General features: G+C 31.0%; 1 pseudogene; it reads right to left on the bottom strand.

The window, feature by feature from the left end:
- Positions 1 to 646: 646 nt before the first annotated feature.
- LOC129296200 (DNA-directed RNA polymerase subunit 10-like protein) lies at positions 647 to 3311 on the bottom strand (annotated as a pseudogene).
- Between the last annotated feature and the right edge of the window lie 7788 nt (positions 3312 to 11099).

Genomic DNA, 11099 nt, shown 5'->3' with positions numbered 1-11099 from the left:
TGATAAACATTGAAAATTAATAAACATCCTATAAATAGGACCAACTTTTTTCTTTTCTCTATCATATAAATAGAATCACAGGAGTATAAAAAAAAACTAGAAATTATTTCCATCACAAGCCAATGTAATTAAAATAGGCTACGTACTAAAACACAAACCTACTCTAGTTCATGTTTAAATTAAATTTTATGGCAACATACTGTTTTTCCAGTCCTCTGGTTAAAATCGCTACAATTCTCACTTAATCTTCAAAAACCCATTCGGTTGTTCTGATAAACCTATTGCATTAGTCTTTCAGTCACTAGCAAACTTAACCAACTTCATGAGTTATGGATATTAAGAATGGTAGTTACACTTTCAAATTTGTAAATAATATGTGACTTTCCAATTTGGCCTTTCTTTACAATTGATAATCAAAACAAATTGCAGTGTAGGAATTCAAATACACAAACAATTTGCTGCAATACCCATAAAAACGCTCAATGCCCACAAAACAATGAGCCCCTCAATGATTAAACAAGGGGTAAAATTGGGGAGAAAATTAATTACTCTGACTTGGCCCTATAGTAAAGACCAAGAAGAGCTTTGAAAGTTTGCCCTATAAACTGGGGCTGGAGGGAGTGCATTATTTAATATCAGAGACCGCTGACAAATAGTTCCAAACTATAATTAATATAGTTGTCACATTTGAGTTCTGACAATCACCCTCTAAGCTAGCTAGATATTACACTATTGACCTAATCTTACTTCTAGACCTACCTGACCATTTGAAGAAGAAAACAAAAGTTAGGGAACATTCATTACACGTGACTCGACATGAAGAAACACAGACAACATCAGGGTTCATCCATAATTTCATATGCCTTCTCCTTAACTGGGCTCAGACTTCTCAAGAGCTGCAACCAAGGTACCAAACATTGCGTGTTGACTAAATCAAAACTTTGGAAACAAAGACTTGAACAGGAAATCAAAAGGGAAGACAGAGCTTACAGTTGTAGTTCAAAAGCGTCTCGATGAGGTCAACATGGGTCATAAGCATTCGTCTACAGCAATAACGAACCACCCCAAAGCATCCAATGCATCACTGCATTCCATTAGATATTAGAAAAACCATATACAGCAAAAGTCTTATCCCACTGAGTGAGATCTGATCTCAGCTACATTGATTGCACACGGTTCAATTGAACTCTATCAACAATTAACTTCTTAGATATATCATTCGCTAGTACTGCCTTATATAACTACCTAAATTAATACTCAGTATCCATTTAAGAGGGGAAACATGATTTAAATAGGGTAGTCAGTAATTAGATTGTGAATAGTTTTTCAGATGCCAAAATGTAAGATTCTTGACATGAAATATCACTTTTAATGCTTTAAAATGAGCCGCAGCACCTGAGCCTAGGTTCCATATCTAATAAAGTGAATGGATATTCTAAGAAGCTAAAGCCATGTTATTTTGTGTGTAAGCAATAAACGTGGATGCTTAGTCAATGAGAGTTATCCATTATCTTCAAAGCATTCTTTCATACTTGCTTTTTAGCTAAGCCACATAACCTTAATTTATCCCCCCCTTTTTTTTAAACGTCATTTTAATTATCATTGCTACAAGTTTTTCCATTTTTCTATCAATGTGAGTGATCGGTCCAACATCATCATCATCAACCGGAATCAACATTCTTAATTCAAACTTTATAACCCTAAAATCTCCAAGGATTTCAACATGAATGAAGAGCTAGCAATGGTAGGACTTCATCTTCTTCTGCCACATCATCTTAATTATGTTTATTTTTCTTATACTCTATTCAGTAATATATGTAACCATCCTCATCAACATCAACATGATTTCCTCCTCCCAAGATTCTCTATAATGGCTATTTCTTTCATCTAAGCTTTAGAGAACATGCCCTTGCTTCCAAAGTACAAGAACACAACACTTTCACTAGGATAGTTACATATAGTAGCGAATAGAGGATAAGAAAAGGAAACATAATTAAGATGTCATGGCAGAGCTCACCTACCCTTGCTAGCTCCTCATCTACGTTAAAAGCCATAGAGAGATCCAAGAAGAAAATAAGGCTTTGGGGGTGTAAAATTTGACTAAGAATGTTGATTTTGAGTTGATAATGATAATAATATTGGACCAGTCACTCCCACTGATGGAAAAATGGAAGAACTTGTAACAAAGATAATCAAAATGATGTCTAATACAAAATTGTGGCAAATTAAAGTTATGTGGTTTAACTAAAAAGCAAATAGCAAGTATGAAACCATGCTTCAATGTAATGGAAAATCTAACATCCTTACTGACTAAGAATCCATGTTCATTGCCTGCACATAAAATAACATAGCTTTAGCTTCTTGAAATACCCCCAATCACTACATGCCAACTTTCCCCTCTTCTAACATTACATGCCTCAAGTAACTAAGCATAAGCATCATGCTCAACCACTTGATCTATTGACTATTGTGCCTAATGCACTTAAACACCACAGACAACACCTAATTACATATGTACACAAAGAAAACCTCAACCCAACAACAATAAGGAAACTTCTATTGTGCTCATTTTTATTCACTGCAGCATGCGAACCACAATTGAACTCAACGTATAAAATGGTGAGCCACAGACCAAAAATTAAAAGTATTTCGTTTCAGACCATAGATACTAAACTGTTTCACAGCATCTTCGCAAGCAATACAAGGTCTTGGCCCTTCTCTTCTTTCCTCACACACAAACACCACCAGAACCAATAACATCGGATAAAATAAAAGCTGATCAATCCTGAACAAATTTCAGCCTATTACAATAGCTAGTCAGACTCGGTGACGATCATGTAGCATACTAAATAAATACATTGCGCCAACAGAAGCAAAAAGAAGCTGTAATTTGGGACTCTGTTAACACCTCCAGAAAAAGAAAAACAAACACATTAGAAATAGGAGAGGCATAAATTACTGACCCTTCGCTGTAGTCAGCCTGCAGAAGGTCAAGATACGTATCCCATTTGTTTCCAATGACCTAAACGAACAAAATCAAATAAGACATCAAATACCTTAAAACTTAAACCCTGCGTCCCAAAACCTCGAAAGGCGTAAACTTTTCTACAGAAGTAGGGTTTGGCCAAAAAAAAAACATTGCTCGGGCATGGTGCTTGAGCTTGTCGAGAAGAAAAGAAGTACCTTTCCACAGGTAAAACAACGAACAGGGATGATCATCCTGCACGCTCGACCTTCTGGGTTCTGAACTTCTGGCTGCTCTGAGCGTTGCCGTTGCTGTGTGCCCACTTTGTAGAAGCTTCGGTTTTTATTTTTCAGTAAAGCGAGGTGATTTGACCCACCCAATGCCAGCCTTATTTAGGATGAGCCCAAAGTCTTTTGTTTGGGTCACAAAAGCCCAAAATCTCCTCCATTATTTGGGCCAGTATATGCTCAAAATGTTAGAACTTCATAGTGCTTTAATAAATATACGCCAATTGTGTACTAATTAGGGTTGAGTTTAGTGAAATTAGTGAATTTTCACGACATGGCATGCTAAGATTTAAATTATTATTAAAAAAATTATTTATATTTAATATTAGACCATACCTCAGCTAGAATTGTTTCCAATAAAAAGACACATATATATAATAAAAAATAAATAAATATGGCTAAATCAATAAGTGTTGGTCTTAGTGGTAGAAGTTATTATAATGACTTCCATCATTAACCAATATTTAACTAAATTAATTAAACAACCCTTACAATTAAGGATAAATTGTGGCTACAATTAATTAAATCAAGTTCTCAAAATTATTTTAGAAGATTGGGATCCCAAAAATAATTTAAAAGTGCGTTTAAAAAGAATAATTCCTGAGAACTCTTAAAATTAGAGTGTAAGAGTTTGCATAAATATAAAAAATTGGTTTGAGCATTTAAAACAGATTCAAATAGAGATAAAACATACATTATGAAAATTTAGGTACATCAACCACAATGTGGCTTGTGGTGCAGAGAGCACACACCACAGCTAAGAACGTATCTGTAGCAACAAAAACCTCCTAATAGTATAGAATTAAGCATCATAAGATGCTAATTTCTAAACCACATAAAAATTGCCCAAACCTCCAATTAAGGTGATCCAAACAACCACATACGTATAAATAAGAAATTTAACTAATGGCTCTGATTACAACTCTATCCAGTGTCAAATGAAGATCCTGAAACACTTAAGACTATAATATGCTTGCACACTTACAACTTATCAACCAACTTAGGGTTATAATAAGTGTCTCCCATCTAAAACTAGCCATTAGTCATCATAACCATAAGCAACATAAATTGCAATCAAACCATCCATGTTCAACTCATCAACACACTAATTCATTTGAAAATCATAACTTAATTACACACTTGCACATTTGGCCTCAAATCAAAAGAATATAAGAGGCCTTTAATAAAAAAAAGGCCTTAATCTACAAGCAAGGGTACATGTAAATTATAAGATATACTAATAACACAACTTCTAGTGCTAGAAATATTAAGTATTCAATTACACAACTAAATAACTAAGAACTTTAACTTGTGAAATTAAGCATTTCTAGTCACCATTGCTTCCACCATTAACCTTACTCTAAACGCTTCCTAGAAAAATATTAACAAACAAGAGTGAGACTTTATAATCTAAGTAACCAGGAATTTTAATTAAAGCATATTAAAGTTGACAACTACAATCAAGTAAGCAAACTATAATACATAAGATAAATCCACTCATTAATCACAACTTATCACAAGATAATATGTTGCTTGATTAATGCAACCACTTTATATCCTTCCTTATCTCATCTAACTACACCTATGAGCTATTAATTCATATAAGTCTTGTCTGTATGACTAGATTAGCCTCACTTTGCTATTATGAGGGGTCATCCAACCAAAGGCTTCCACACTCATGCTCGAATCGTAGGTTCCCCTTACTTAAATTTTAGGGTGCCATCAGTGCCCAACCCACTCCGTCCAATCCAAGATTGGTGATATTGAATATCATGCCTGACCACGTCATAGCCATAGGTTATTGATAATACTAAGCATATATAGTAATAAAATATATCAACCACTGTGTGCAAACTTAGTAGAGGTGAATTTTATATCATGATCCCTCTATTATTCACCCACACCCATTATGATCATATAAGTTCAATCAACATATGCAATTTTAAATGCATGCATATCATAATAATTCATTATCCTCATAATTTCTAGAACTTGCATGCTTATCATGGTTCACACAACAACATAATTTACAATAGTTCATTATATAATTAACTCATAACCAGTCCAGGGCTACAATTCATATTTCAAATACCGTATAACATTTATATAAACATAGTCATCAAGCATTTCATCACAAATATGTATGCTTATCACAACTCTTCCAACATCATCAATTATAACCACTAATCATGTTAACACATTTATCTCATAGACAATACAAACTTTACATTTCATATATTAATATTACATAGCATCTACATAAATATAATTATTAGACATTTATCACAAAGAGGCATGCTTATTTACCTATGCATTAATTTAAAGCCAAAGAGTTCTATAACAAACTCATATAGTTCAATGCACAAAATCAATAATAATTCATAATTCATAGTTGCAGACATAATGATATATTATAATTAAGTTCCTGGTTATCTCAACTCTTGAGTTACTACTCTAAGAATACAATTTGGATTGTAAAAGAGTCCAAGCCCAAATACTTTTAAAGGTAGTCAATCTACAGTTTACATTTTCAAATATCATTAAGGATTAATTGTCATTAATCAGCTCTTAATCATGATCAAGGCCTAAGACTCTAATTGGCAATGTAATAATAAACAATTTTGTTTTAAACTTCCATTAGCTTGAACTTAATCACCATAATAATCATTCCACTTATATATCATTTTTCTAGTTTCTACCTCCTCAAGTCATTATAAAAATCTCCCCTCAAGTCTAGGGTTTTTGAATTTAAGCATCCTATTACGGTGATTGTCATCAAAACTACTTAAACTAAACTTATTTAACCTCAAAAGCACTTTGAGTGATTAGGAGCTAGTAATCGTGCCTTGGTGTTGGGAACTCTAAAACCTCAATAGAGCTCTTGAAAAATCACCTCAACAAATCTCTTAAAAACTCAATTATATTGTTCTAATTAGCAACATAAAATTTAAGTATGAAAACACGCCATTTGCCATGGCCAAAAGTGCAATTTGCCTCCGCCAATGATAGTTTCATTGACCCAACTTTAAAAATTTATAATTAATTTCACACATTTTTAAAAATTATAAGTTAGGACTTTTATAGAAAGTTTGAGATGTTTACTCTCTAATGCAAGAAAATTACTTAAAAATATCATCATTTGCCTTTTGAAAATATTTGATTACAAAGGTAATTCATTTCTTATCTTTTTCTAAGCCCTAGTTGATTATAAATCATTTTTCAATATATTTAAATACTCTAAAATTCTCTTAAAATATTATTAATTTAATTAACTCAAAGGGTAAGAACTTGAGATATTATAGCTATGATCACTTAAATGTGAAATTTCAAGTTCGAACTCATATGAATGTAGAAAACTCATTAGAAATAATAACATTCAATTGGGCTTGACAATGTTTGCTATGATCCAATCATATAATCAAATAAAAAAAAATTAAACCCAAAAAATAGCTTTTGGTGTGGGCCATGGTATGGATTACTAAAAGAATGGTGATAAAAAATCATAAGGCCCCTATAAATGGGAATTACCATCCAATGTCCATTTCAGAGTTTTAAGCAAAAGCAGATGAGCGTTTGCATTAAAATAAACAACATTGCATTGCATTAATAAGAGAATTTGCGATTGGAACAAAAAGTTCCTAATTTATTATACAATACCTTAATCTTATACATTACTTAGCATGAGCCATGAGGTGATAAATAATAGTGCAAGGGAACAATTGAATGGAGACATTCAACTCTATTATATATGTCAGCGACAAAAGTTCATGGTTGCTGGCCAACGGCATAACCTAACCAAAAGAGAGTAGAGGGTGAAGGGCAAGAAAGGAATTTTGACCTCATTCACTCGGACAGCATTGTCAAGATACTTGGTATGTATTCATTGAATTGGCATTTATTAATTTGCCCACTAAACTACATTGGTTCAACTTCACGTAACATAATTCCAACACGTTGAATATCCCAACAATTTCCTTGTTCATATCTACTCAATGTATTCAACAATTTCCTTGTTCATATCTACTCAATGTTATACTTCAATTGTAATCTTTCTGATTCTTGTCCATATCATATATCTTAGTGTATATAGTTTCCTTCTCACAGTTATAAAGCTTGAGTAATTGAGGTTTATGAGTGGTAAGAGTAATTGGTAGAACTATAATAGATTTGATTTCATATGATGCAAGTTTTGTTAAAGAAATCTAACATTTATTCTGTGCACTTTTAATGTTTTGTCATGACAACTAATAAGCAAAGAAAATGAGCGGAAATGAAATGAAGGGAAGAAAAAAGCAGGAGAAAAATATATTATCTCTCTCATGATTAGTTGTAGCAAAACATATCAAAGGAAAAAATAATTATTTGAGAAAATTAGCTCAATAGCTTCAAAAAAATACAACTCCCATAAATTATGGATGAAGTTTTGAAATATTTTAGAATATGATCCATTCATAAAATCAATTAGATATGTTTTCCTTTTTCATCTTTAAAATATATTTATTATTAAAACAAAATATATTTGATTTAACTAATCTTTAGCTGATTGGATCTTTTATTTTTATTATCAAAAATTATATTATACGTGCTCCCTCTTTGATTTATCATCTCTAAATATTTTCTTCATCAAATCTTTGGATCTAATTTTCTTTGATCATCATATTTATCTTTCGTACAGTGCTCTTCTTCATCAAAATTTTTGATCTAATTTGCCTGAATCACCATCTTCATCACAAAACTTTTCCTCTCTCTCCCTCTCTATTTTTTCTAGATATTACGAAGAGAACATTAAATATTAAAAAAAAACTTCATTATTAATCTGCAATACTATATCATTGACATACGACTATATATCAATGATAAATAAATTGATAAGTTTTCACCGATATGACTTAATATTAGTGATATATAATAATATATCACTGATATACTATCATATATCAACATAACCAGATAATTAAACATAAATTTATTTAGAATTGATATACAATCATATATCAATAATGTAATATCGCAGATCAGTAACACAAAAAATACATAATCATTTTTTCAAAACAGATCAAACAAAATATCAGGAAACTCTCGCTTGAACTCTAGCTCTTGTAACAGAATTTGATCGAACTTCCTCACCCTGAATTTACAACTTTAGTGTGGCTTTGTGTAGAAGTTGCAATTTCGAACTACCTCACCTTGCATTCACGATTTTTCAACCTGAATCTGTAGCTTCCAGTTTGCCTCACCTCACATTCATGCTAAAGCCCCTAATTATTTTCATGATTACAATAATTCTCTCTCTCTCTCTCTCTCTCTCACACACACACACACATAAAATAAAATAGACTCAATGTCTCTTTAGGGTAATTTTGGAAAGCGCATTTTTTTCTTTAAAGTCTTATTAATTTTTTTATTAATCACAATAATTCTCTTATTGAAAGTAATCATGTTGATGTTTGAAGCACAATCAAGCATTAAATATAAATACTTCTTTTAGTGGGAATTCGAACCTTGGTTTTGAAGAGAAAATTTTAGAAGAAAAAATAATCAGGCCCATGCTTATTTTTCTTCAATATTTTTCTTTTATTTTCATTTTATCTTGACTTATAAATAGAGAAAAAAATATTTTTCTTCATATTTTTCACTCTAATTTTCTCTCCATGTAAACATGGGGTAAATGATCTACCCAAAAAAAAAAAAGGGCAAAGGAAACTTGTCTAACGTCTAAAGGAAAACAAGAGGATAATCAACTATTTTTTTAATAGCATTATATTTTCATTAATAAACAAATTAACTCGGACAAAGTAATATTCAGAGTATATCATAATTGACCTTTCATCACCTTGGTTCAAAGTAACATGTCAGTCAATCTCATTCCATTAATTTTAAGCAAAGGAATTAAAGTAGGCCCGAGATGATGGACCACTTTAATTTTTATTGGAAATATTAACCTCGAGAAAAATGTGGCAAATTTTAAAAATCCAACTTACATAAAGAAAGCCAAAAACGTAGTATTTGTCCGAGAGACCCACATCGTGGTTGAATTGTGGGAATGCTTCCAACTTTTGTTTGTGCGCGTGAGAAAGAACCATTCATTTGACCTACTTGATGAACTTGAGAACGTAAAATAACTCAACACAGAAAGCATATCAATTAATTGCATATAAATATTTGTTCAGTAGGTAAGATTTTATTTACATCCCATAAAAATGTTGGATTTAAATTTGAAAATCTTCATGATGGATATTTGTAGTAAGTAAATCTCTTTTTATATTCTCTTGGAATAGTGAGATCCAACTTTTTCCAGATTAATTTTTTCATAGATAAGATTATGCTTAGGATCAGGAATAAGCAGCCACTTACTTGAATGAAGTGAAGCGCGTTTGGAAAAAGGCAAAAAAAAAAAAAAAGGGCACGTTAAATGCAAAATTATGATGGAGATTTGGTCAACAATTTGGATTCGGAATTATAGGGTTTCAAAGTAACACGACTCGGTTTCTAATGAGCGGGGACTGGGGAGAGATTCTCTCTCAGTGCTTCCAATGGACAAAAAGTCTATATATTCTTATGTATCGTGTGTGCTTTTCTTTGTCATCCACTTCAACGGAATACACATTCTAAGTATTCGTTTTTTCTTTTTTTATCAAGACATTTTAGGTTGTCGATTTTTTTAAAAAAAATAGTTGCAAATATGGATTCAGTTCATTGTAAACATAGATAAATATCTCAACTACAAGTTAAGACTTATTTTAAGAATTTAAATTTTTTATTTATAATTTGAAACTGTTGAATTTCTAATTATTATTTAAATTAATATTTATAATTTATTTTTTTAAAATTTTTTATTATAATCTTAAATGTTATTAATTCTCTCTTTTGGTACGTAACTGTCATTCCCTTTGCATTTTAAGTATTTAAAATTTTAGATTTTTTTTTGTTTGGCCATACAAAATATTAGATATATATTAAATCAGAATAATGTTTTGATTTTTTTAAATCATAAGTAATAAAAACGTTATCAATATAGAGAGAGAGTATAAAGTTCAAGTGTGAAGGACTTGATGTGAGAAGTCCTATATAAAATAAAATATAGAGTTAGATTTAATAATTAATACTTCTCTAGTTATGTTTATAAGGTAAAGAGAGAAAAAAATTAATTCCATTTATAAGGCACTTGTTAATTTTTAATTTTTCTCTTTACATTTTTTTTGTTAAATACTTTGAATAAAAATCAATAATATGAATTAATAATATTTATTAGGGTAAAAGTGAAAACTTGTTAAATGTTAAGATAAGTTAATAAAGTTTAAAATTTTTTTGGTTCCAATAAAATATACTGAAAGTAAATTATAAATAAAACCAGAAGGATTATATAATAAAAAGAAGGAACATATAAACTTCAATTCTAAAGTTTTAAGCTAAGATGTCAAGTTTTTTTTCCACCTTTTCTGTCATTTTTGCCCATTTCTCCTCTTCCTTCATTTCTGCTCAATCACTCTCTATTACCAACCAGTTGTTGCTCATTCCTGACAATGATTTTATCTACTTGTAACATTTGAATTCACAACTTCTTTAAAAGGGGAAAAAAAAACTCAAGTCTCTTCTATTTAACTTATAATAGAGTTGGAGTAAACACATTGAACTCACCTATTTTAGCTATGCTCAACTATAAGTTACAAGGACACAACTTTTTCTCATATTTACATGCAAACAGTTTTTATATAATTGAAACAGACTGGGGACGAAATAAAGTAGAAAAGAAAATCAAAGGTTTAATAGCAAGAATAAGAAACACCAAGAAGAGGACTTTTCAAAATCACTTTCTTTAAATTAAAATTAATTGGAAGCCCTTCTCT

The sequence above is a fragment of the Prosopis cineraria genome, unplaced genomic scaffold (genome assembly GCF_029017545.1).
Source record: "Prosopis cineraria cultivar Desert tree isolate PC_DT_omini unplaced genomic scaffold, ASM2901754v1 PC280, whole genome shotgun sequence".
NCBI classification, from domain to species: domain Eukaryota; kingdom Viridiplantae; phylum Streptophyta; class Magnoliopsida; order Fabales; family Fabaceae; genus Prosopis; species Prosopis cineraria.
The sequence above is the reverse complement of the archived record's forward strand: the minus strand, read 5'-3'. Positions and strand labels throughout refer to the sequence as shown.